The following is an 11,247-nucleotide window of genomic DNA, read 5'->3' on the forward strand; positions in this document are numbered from 1 at the left end:
TAATAAAAGCAATAATTTAATTATCCATTAAATTGCCCACTTTTCAGTTTTTGCTTGCTGAAAGTGAAGAGAACCTTAGCATTTACTGATGAAAGTCAGATGTTAGCCTTCCATATAGAATCTACATCAGTAAAAGGAAAACAAAAGTGTCACAAATAAACTATTACATAAGATCATAATAAACAGAGAAATGTTTGAAGCTGAGAAAGACTTTACAACCAATACTCATGGAAGTTGCAGTCAAAAAACCAACACGATGCCTTGGTTGAATCTCATTTCAAAACTGCCCGCTATGACCCCATCTTTTCAGGTCTCTGCTGGATCTTTCACGTTTCCTTTACCCCATCCCTACACCCATCTGCCCATCCTCATCCTTCTATTCTCACCCCTTCCTCCCTTTAGACCCTCAAATTCATTTTACTGGTTATCCTATTTTTTTACAACAGTGGTCTTATATAGTACTTATCCTAATGACACTGAATTCACTAAACTTAATGCTTTCCAGTCTCCCTATGTGTATCAAAAACTTTTTCCAATAGGTAAAAAGACATCTTACTAACTGGGATAAAATATTTGGTAATACCATTTCAGAAAAGGGTATTATGACAAATGCTTACAGAATACTACAGGGCCTCCACAAGAAAGAGACTGATAATCCTATCACAAAATGAGCAACAGACATGGAAAGACTTTTCACTTAATTTTTAGTATTTTACTCTTGCTTCTAAAGAATTTCACCTTTTTTCCATACTCTTGAGTTCCATGTGTTATTTTCAAATAATTCTGAAACTAGAAGTAATTCTAATTTACATTTTATATATCTATAATATAAAAAGTCACTCTTGGACATTAAATTAGAGAGTAAACTATGATTAATAAATCTATTTCCCCTACCAAATATTAACAATGACCACAATATTCCTTAAAATAAGTTATATTGAGTTTGGTACTTACATGATGAGTATGTGCCAATTTATTGAACCATAATTTAGGCTCTTATTTGGTTTTACTATTACATTTAAGTTATACTTATCTGTGGACTTGAGAGTTTTGCAATTTATGATTCACAATATAAAAATGCAACCTGAAAATAGACAAAGTTATGTTGTTTAAATTTGAACTTCAATATGGATAACAATTATTTTATCAGAGATTGTAAAAAACTCAATGCAAATCAGAGAAGTACATTACCTTTGTGAGATATCTGTAATTGTCACTACTTTTCAAGACCTAGACTACCCAGGAGAGGAAACACTTGAAGACCAGAGTCCAGGTGTGGGTGTGATTTTTGACACTAAGGGAATACATAGCCCTAATTAAGCACACGGGGCCAAGTTTAACATGTTGGTTGTAATGATGCAGGTGGTGGTAGATAAAAAGTGATAAATAGGAAAAAGCATTAGAAAAGTAAATCTAGAAAAGATTTAATTAATTTCAAAGACTGTTGGATTCACTTACAATTGTACAGAATAAAGTGCAATATCTGCAGGGTACTTCCCACATTAGCAGTTACCTAACAGTATTTTGTTATAATGATATGAAAGCAGGTAGATTTGTATTTACTTTATCTCTGTATCTACAGCCATGTACATGCTGAAATTTAGATTGAAAATGTCTTCTTAGAATAAAAATGAACTATTAACATCCAATATCCAAAAACACATTCTACTTTCATATTTTTTAAGTAAAATACTATGTTTTGAAGATTACACATAATTAAATTTTGGAATATTTCATCTCCTTGGGTAAAAATTATAGTATGTTTAAATTTGATCTAATAGTATAGGAAATAATGTTTTATTTATTCCACATGATTTTGTAACTTAATACATTATGCTATGGAATAAAAGCACTGCAAACCAGATGCTTTTATGAGTCACAGAATTAAATCAATTTGGAAAATTGCCACCATTCTACTTGCCTGAAAATAAAAATCTCTCCATTGTATTATTGCTGTTGTTAGGTGCTGTCTAGTACAACTCATCAAGACCCTATTAAAAAAAGATCCGAACCTTTTTCTAATCTCCACCACCCTCACTTTTCCTGATCCAGAAGAACCCTTTGCAGTAGTCACCATATCAATTCACTTGACTGAGGGTCTTCCCTCTCCTTCGCCAACCCTTCACCCTTCCCAGCAACATGTCCATCTCCAAGGAATAGCACCTCCTAGCAATGTTTCCAAAGTATGTGAAGCAAAGCCTCATCATTCTTGCCTCCAAAGAGCACTTGGCTGCACCCTCTCTAAGACATAGTTGTTTATTCTCTTGACTGTCCATAGGTTCGGTTCTTTTTTCCAACACCACAGCTCAAAAGCATCAATTCTTTTCCTGTCATCCTTATTCATTGTCCAGCTCTCAAATGTATAGCAAGTAATTGGAAAGACTTTGGCCTGAATAAGACACACTGTAGTTTTCAAATTAACGTCACTACTCCTCAACAATTTGGAGTGGTCCCTAACTTCAGATTTTCCCAGTGTCTCCTTATTTTCTGACTGCTGGTGTCCAGGGTCTTAACTGTGGATCCAAGGAAGATGAATCTGTTGATAGTTTCAATCTCCTCTCCATCCATCATGATGCTGCATATTGGTCCAGTGGTAAGAATTTTTGTTTTCCAGACTTTGAGATGCAATTCATACCCAAAACTGCATTCATTGAGCTTCTACAACAAGTGTTTCAAATCTTCCTTGCTTTCGGCAAATAAGGTTGTGTCATCTGCATAAAACAGGTTATTGATGAGTCTCTCTCCAAACCTGATGCCATACTCAGCCTCACAGCTTCCAGCTTCCGGGATAATTTGCTCAGCATACGGATTAAATAGGTATGGAAAGAGAATACAATCCTGGTAAACCCACTTTCCAATTCCAAATTTTGTAGTGCTCCCCTGCTCCATTTGCACAACACCCTCCTAATCCAAGTATAGGTTATTTTACAGAAATACAATCAAATGCTCTGGGATTCCCATTCTTCTCAATGTCAGTCACAATTTGTTTTGACACACATAGTCAAATGCCATAGTATAGTCAACAAAACACAAATAGACATTCTTCTGGTATCCGTTACTTTGAGCCAGGATCCATCTGATATTAGCAATGATATCCCGGAACCACAGCATCTTCTACATACTGCTGGAACTCTGGCAGTTCCCTATCTAAGTACTATTCCAGACATTTTTAATTATCTTCAGCAGTGTTTTGCTTGCATGTGATATCAAATATATTGTTTGATAGTTTCCACATTCAGTTGGATCACCTTTTATGGGAAAGAGAACAAATATGGACCTCTTCCAGTCCATTGGCCAAAGAGTTATCCTCCAAATTTCCTGGTGAGTGCATCCAAGGAGGCATCTGTTAAATAAATAAATTGATATCACAGCGATTCTGGGGGGCTATTTTCACCCCAATACCTTCAATGCAACTTCTGCTTCATCTTTTATTACCATTGGCTCTTTTTCATATGGTACTTTCTTCAATTCTTTAATGTCAATCAATTCTTTCTGGTACAGTGATTCTGTGTATTCCCTCCATCTTTTTTTTATGCTTTGTGGATCATTCAATATATTGGCTATAGCATCTTTCAGTATTGTGACATAAAACAAATTTGTTTTTCAGTTCTTTCAGTTTAAGAAATGTATAGAGAATTCTTCCCTTTTCATTCTCCAATCCATCTTTCTGCACATTCTAATACTGAGTTTTGTCTCCTCTAGCTGTCCTTTGAAATCTGTCTAGCTCCTTCATTTCAATATGTTTTCTTCTTATTTTGACTTCTTGATCCTCCCCCAGTGCAATATTTGGAGTTTCTTCTGACAGCTATTTTGATTTTTTATTTCTCCTCTGTTTTTGTAATGATCTTTTACTTTCTTCATGGATAGTATCATTGATATCATCCCACAACTTCTCTGGTCTTTGATCATTGGTATTCAGCGCCTCAAATCTATTCTTAAGATGATCATGAAATTCAGATGAAATTTTAATTTAGTATCATATCTTGGTTCCTATGGACTTATCTTCATTTTCTCCAGCCTCAATTTGAACTTTCATATGAGTAAGTGATGATCTGACTCACAGTCTTCCCTTGGTCTAGTTTTGACTGCTGGTATTGAACTTCTCTAATGATTTCCTCCATAAATATAGTTAATCTGATTCTGATGCAGCCTATCAGGTGAGATTCCTGTGTAAAGTCATCATTTGTGTCTTTTAAAAATGGTATTTGTAATGAATAAATCATTGTAAATACAAAATTTAATCATTCTGTTTCCAGCCTCATTTCTATCATCAAGCCCATATTTCGAACTACAATTTCTTCTTCACTGATTCTTACTTTTGCATTCCAGTCACAAATAACATTAATGCATCTTTATTGTATGGTCAACTTCCCAATTATTTATATTAGATAAAATATACCTTCTTTTTAGAGTTTGCTTTTGGAACGTAACTCTTTCATTAACTCATTTGTTGTTGCTGAACATGTATTTAGAAAAACAACCTATTCTACAATGTCTAAATGCTCTAAATTTGATAACACTAATTATATTCTTCAAATTGTAACTCTTCTTATTTTCTTTTCTGAATTGCTATTGTTATATGCCATCAATTGACTATGACTCATAGCAACCCTATGAACATAGTCTCTGAATCTTGCCTTGTTGTTATGTGCCGTCGAGTCGTTTGCGACTCATAGCGACCCTATGTACAACAGCCCTAAGCCCTGCTCTATCCTGTGCCAATCACATTGCCTCTGACACACCCATTCCGATTACTCCAGTCACTGAATCAATCCACCTCATGGAGGGTCTTCCCCTCCTGCGTTGTCCCTCTACCCTACCAAGCATGATGTCCCTCTCCTTATAACATGTCCAAAGTATGTCAGACGAAGCCCCAGAATCCTTGCCTTCAAGGAGTAGCCTGGATTAACCCTCTCCAGGATGAATCTGTTTGTTTTCCTAGCAGTCCATGGCACATTCAATACTCTTCTCCAGCACTACAGCTCAAAGGCATCAATTCTCCTTCTATCCACCTTCCCTCTCCTTGGACCCTCATATTCATTCTACAGTAATGGTTTTATACAGTATCTGTCCTTATGCGACTGAATTACTTCATTCAGCATAATGCTCTTCAGTCCCTCCCAAGTTAGAAAGTAATTTACAAAATCATTGCTCCTATGTGCTGAGTAGTATTCTATTGTGTGAATGAATGTATCATAATTTCTCAATCCATTCAATTGTGTGTCAAAATTTTATTAAAAATAATTAAATACCTACTCATGTTTACTATGATGGATGGAGATGAGAAAGGTTGTTAGCAATTACAGCTTGCTTGGCTCCACAATCAACACTCTTAATACCAGCACTCAGGAAATCGAAAGATGAATACCTTTGGGAAAATCTGCTGTCAGGTACATCTCCAGAGTATTGAAAAGCAAAGATATTAGTCTAGAGACTAAATAAGGTGCACCTAATCTAGGCCATGGTCTTCGCAATTACTTGCTATGCATCAGCGAACTGAACAGTGACTAAGGATGCCAGAAAAAGAACCGATGCCTTCAAATTGTGGTGTTGGAGAAGAGTCTTGAGCATTCCATAGACTCCCAAGAAAACAGATAGATTTGTCTTGGAGAGGATGAAATCAAGTTTCTTCTTGACAGGTAGGATTTTGAGACTCCATCTCAAATACTTTGTTCACGTGGCCAGGAGGGATTGGTCCTTGAAGAAAGATATCATGCTTGGAAAGGTGGGGAGATGGCACAGGAGAGGAAGACTTTGGATGTAATGAAGTGATACAGTAACTGGAACAAGGGGGTTGGTCCGTCAGAATTTGTGAAACTGGCTCAGGACAGGACAGGGTTAAGATCTGCTGTATATAGGGTTGCTGTGGGTCCTAGGCGACTCAATGGCACATACCAGTTACAACATGTTTAGTAATATACTCAGGGGTTTATGAAAAAATGAAATTATATTTGGCTGCATTGTCTGAAAAATATTAAGTTTAATTTCATCAATAATCATTTCCTCAAATAAACATACAAAACACTTGCCACTTTAATTTGTTTTTTCAGTGGACATTGCTTTCTTATGCTGTTGGTTGAATTATGACTCCTGATGACTTTCGATCTTAAGGAGTAACACTGTTCCTTAGGATTTCTATTATCATCATATTTAAGGAGGCAGATTATCAGCCCATTTCTGTTACTATGCCTCTGGTTCAGTTCCAAAAAAACTTTTTTAATCATTCAGAACTTTTTCAGTAGATGCTTACTGACAGATAAATCTCTTTATATTCACTCCACTTAAAATTGTAAGTCCTTAATGTTGTTGTTATGTGCCATCTAGTTGCTTGCGACATATAGCAACCCTATGTACAATAGCGCTGAAACCTGCTCTATCCTGTGCCAACTTTACTGTCTCTGAGACACCTACCCTCATTGCCCCAGTCACTGTATCAATCCATCTTGTCGAGGGTCTTCCTATCTTACATTGTCCCTCCACCCTCTCAAGCATGATGTCCCTTTCCAATGACTGGTTCTTCCTCATAACATGCCCTAAATATGGCAGACAAAACCTCACAATCCTTGCCTCCAATGAGCAGCCTGATATCACTCTGTCCAGGACGAACCTATTTGTTCTCCTAGCAGTCCATGGTATATTCAGTTCTCTTCTCCAGCACCACAGCTGAAAGGCATCAATTCTCTTTCTATCATTCCTAGTCATTGTTCAGCTCTCTGATGCATAGCAAGTAATTTCAAAGACCATGGCCTGGACGCAGAACACCTTTGTCTCCAGATTGATGCCATTGCTTTTCAGTACTCTGGAGAGGTCCTTGGCAGTCGACTTTCCTAATGTAATTTGTCTTTTGATTTCCTGGCTGCTTGTCCAAAGAGTGCTGATTGTGGAGCCAAGCAAACTAAAGTTGTTAACAATATCAATCTCTTCACCATCCATGATGATGCTGCCAATCGGTCTAGTGGTGTGAATCTTTGTTTTCTTGATGTTGCTTAATATATGAATATATAACATCTTGTTTCAACTTATTTCTATACTTGATTTATCTTTTCTTTTTTAAAAAAAGAAATGAATGTAAAACATTCACAATCTCTACTCATTTATATGTTCTTTCCTTATAGTGAGAGCTCTGATGGCATAGTCCTTAGAGGGTTGTGCTGTTATTCAAGGGCCACATCTCTCTGAAGATGAAATCCACCGATCCTGTGCAAAGTCTCCTGTCACGGGATATACAGCCTCAGAAATCTGCTGCACATTCTACTATGTGTCAATTCCTACCTGATAGTAATTAAATTTGAGTTTTCCTTTCATTATCTCAGATCATTATATTTGTTTCAGTTTGACTATTATTTTCCCAAATATTTTTTTTGTTTTGTTCATTTTAATTTGGGATATATAATTGTGGAATTACTTGGACTTACATACACATTGTTGTTGTTGTTTCAGGTGCTATCGAATTGAGAGCAAATCATTGCAGCCCTGTGAACAAAATATCTGATCCCTGTTCTCTCCTACGCCATCCTCACACTTCCTGACACAAAAGAGTCCATTGCAGCAGTCACTGTGTCAATCAACCTGGTCTAGGGTCCTCCTCTCCTTTGCTAACTCTCTCTACCTTTCCCAGCATCTTGTCCCTCTCTAAAGAATAGCCCTCCTAGCAGCATGCTCAAGTATATGAGGTAAAGGCTCATCATTCTTACTTCCAAAGATCACTCTTGCTACACCCTCTTCAAGACATAGCTATTTGTTCTTTTGGTCATCCATGCGATATTTAGTGTTCTTCTCCCACACCACAGCTCAAAGGCATCGATTCTTCCTCTGTCAACCTTATTTACTGTCCAAGTTTCATATGCATAGTAAGTGATAAGAAAGTCTGTGGCTTGAATCAGACACACCTTAGTCCTCGAACTGACATCATTACTCTGCAATATATTGGAGAAGCCTTTCACTACAGATTTTCCCAGTGTAATTTGTCTCCTTTCCTGACTGCTGGTATCAAGGGTGTTAATTTTGGATCCAAACAAGATGAATCTCCCCTCCATCTATCATGATGTTGTCTATTGGTCCAGTGGTAAGAATTTTTGTCTTCCTAACATTGAGATACAATCTATACTGAAATTTACAATGTCAAGTATAGATTAGCTATATGGAAATTCTTCTCTCTAAAAATGTTAGAAATTTATTTTATTGTTGTTGTTATTGTTATGTGCCATCAAGTTGCTTGGGATTCATAGCGACCTTATGTACAACAGCCCTAAACTCTGCTCTGTCCTGTGCAAATCTCACTGTCTCCGACCACCCACCCCAATTACCCTAGTCACTTAATCAATCCACCTTATAGAGGGTCTTCTGCTCCTGTGCTATCCCTCCACCCTCCCTAGCATGATACCCCTCTCCAAGGACGGGTCCCTCTTTGCAAGATGTCCAACATATGTTAGACAAAGCCTCAGAATCCTTGCCTCCAAGGAGCAGCCTGATTTAACCTTCTCCAGGTTCAAACTGTTCCTTTTCTTAGCAGTTCATGGTGCATTCAATCCTGTTCTCTGGCACCAAAGCTCAGAGGCATTAATTCTCTCTATCCCCCCTAGTCATTTTCCAGCGCTCTGTGCATAGCAAGTGATTGCAAAGACCATGGCCTGTATCGAGGGGAACCTGTCTCCTGAGTGACACCATTGCTCTTCAGTACTTTGGAGAGGTCCCTAACAGCAGACTCTCCCATCACAATACCTCTTTTAATTTCCTGGTTGCTGATGCCAAGAGTGTTAGCTGTGGACCCAAGCAAACTAAAGCTGTGAACAATCTCAATCTCTTTACCATCCATTCTGATGCTGCCAATTGGCCCAGTGGTGAGAATCTTTATTTTCTTGATATTGAGCCTCAATCCATATTGAAGGCTGCAGTTTTTGACCTTCAGCAGCAAGCATTTCAGCTCCTCCTCAGTTTCAGCAAGCAGGGTTGTGTCATCTACATAATGCAGATTGTTGATGGATCTTCCACCAACCCTGATGCCACACTTATCCTCATAGAGCCCAGCATCCTGGATAACCTGTACTACATATGGGTTGAAATGTATGGAGATAGGACACATTCCTGGCATACACCATTCCCAGTTTTGAACTATGCAGTGTTTCCTTGCTCTGTTCTTATGATATACCAAAGATTATACTGCCTTTAAACAATTTCTGGTTATACAATTGAATGATGCTTCATTCCTCATCTTGTATCACCATTCTCTCTGATTCCATATTATTTCCCTACTACTCACCAGTACTCATTGCTTTATAAACTACCCATCTATACATTAGAATTATTTTTGTTACTTTGTTTTGACATTAATGTTTTGTTAAAAATGTGCAAAACCGTAAGTGAACTTTTTTAAAATTGTAATTTAATTTGAAGATTACTTCAGGAGATAGTTCTGGTCGAGATTTAAAAATTTGTTTGTAGTCACAGATTTAATTTCAACGTTTATCCACCTTTCATGCATACAGTAAATTTGTATTCCATAAATTTTTAAGTATTTTTCTGTTTCCCAATTTTAGTCAAAATCATCTATTGATTCTTGATCAAAACATAATGGTAGCCTCTTGCCATCCAGTTCATCTCGTTTCATGACAGAAGTGCAAGTAGTTACTGGAGGCAACTAGATTTTCATTTCCGTTATTTCTTTGATTTTCAGATATGTTCCACCCTTTGTTGACTCACTGAAATAATTGTGGTATCTTAGACGGTAACTCTCAAACTTTAAAGACATTCAAATTAAGTATCAAATTAGGGGAGAGGATATAATAGAACTCAAAATAAGTGCCAAATTTTGGTAGATCCAAGAGAACAATAGCCACAAAGTGTCTGATTATATTCAAGAAATTTCTGCAATGATGCATTGATTTTTGTTGTTATTTTGCTTTCATTTATATTTTTTCCTTTACCATTACAATATTTTAATTAATTTTTACCTTTCTTTCTATTTTATTTACAACGACAATAATATTTACTTTTGCCATGCAAATGTAATCATCAATAAATGTTTCTTATTTATGCAAACTATGTCTATTGGTTTATTTCCAATAAAGCTCATCTGAATTATTTAAAGTCTTTTTATTATATTTAGTTTAGGATTAAAAAAACTACATATAAATGTTTTTAATAGAAACATCAACTGTTTGATATCAATAAAGATATCCTTCAGTAAGAGAATTAATATGTAAACATGGTACACCACACAATGGACTTGTTTTGTGAAGTAAGCCATTCTGAAATACCTGCACATTATAACATTCCATCTTAATGACGTTCTTTAAGCAAAGCCATTAACACAGTAAAACAAACTCAACATTTTCTGTATAATTTTTGAAAATCCAAACTATTATACAATTAGCATATTGCATAAGAATTTAAAAAATAGTTTGCAAAGAAATTAAAACTAAAAATCTAATTTTCCAATTTATGAATTAAGCTTTCTTTCTCAAACACATTAGGAAAAATTGTAGTATGACATTAATCAAGCAAACAAACAAAAAACAACCCCAAAACAAAACACACTGAAAAACAAAAGTCACTAATTTCCAATGGTTCTGCCTTTCCAGTGACCCTTCCTTAGGTTTCTGTGGCTATAAATCTTAACAACAACAGACTATCTCCCATTTCTCACGTGTAGTGACTGGTGGATTTGAAGCACTGCTCATGTAGATAGCAGTCCAACATGCAACACTATGCCATCAAAGCTTCTAAATGAGGTATTCTTCAGCTATAATTTATGGTAAACATTGTCTTTCTTTCTAGTAATCAAACTTGAATTTTCTGACCATATTCTCCTTGAAGACAAAGAATTTGAAGTTTTGTCTCACATACTTTGGGATCGTGGTCAAAAGAGACCAGTTCTTAGAGAAGGATATTATACTTAGAAAGGTGGAAGGTCACCTTAGGAAAGACCCTGGATGAGATGGATTGACACTGTAACTGAGGTTATGGGGGTAAGTGTCTGCCAAAGACAGTGAAATTATATCAGGATAGGACAGGGTTCAGGGCTATTGTTCAGAGTCTCTATGTTATTGCTGCTGTTGATTGTCTTAAGAACAAAAAGCCTGGCAATACTACCAAAAGCAATTTACACATTTAATGCAATCCCAATACAAATACCAATCCCATTCTTCAACAAGATGGAAAAGGCAATCTCCAATTTCGTATGGAATGGAAAAAAGCCCCGAATAAGCAAAGCACTCCTTAAGAATAGAAGAACAGTAGGAGGTATCT

The sequence above is a fragment of the Elephantulus edwardii genome, unplaced genomic scaffold (assembly GCF_000299155.1).
Source record: "Elephantulus edwardii isolate Elephantulus edwardi_28Jun2011 unplaced genomic scaffold, EleEdw1.0 scaffold00133, whole genome shotgun sequence".
Classification (NCBI taxonomy): Eukaryota; Metazoa; Chordata; class Mammalia; order Macroscelidea; family Macroscelididae; genus Elephantulus; species Elephantulus edwardii.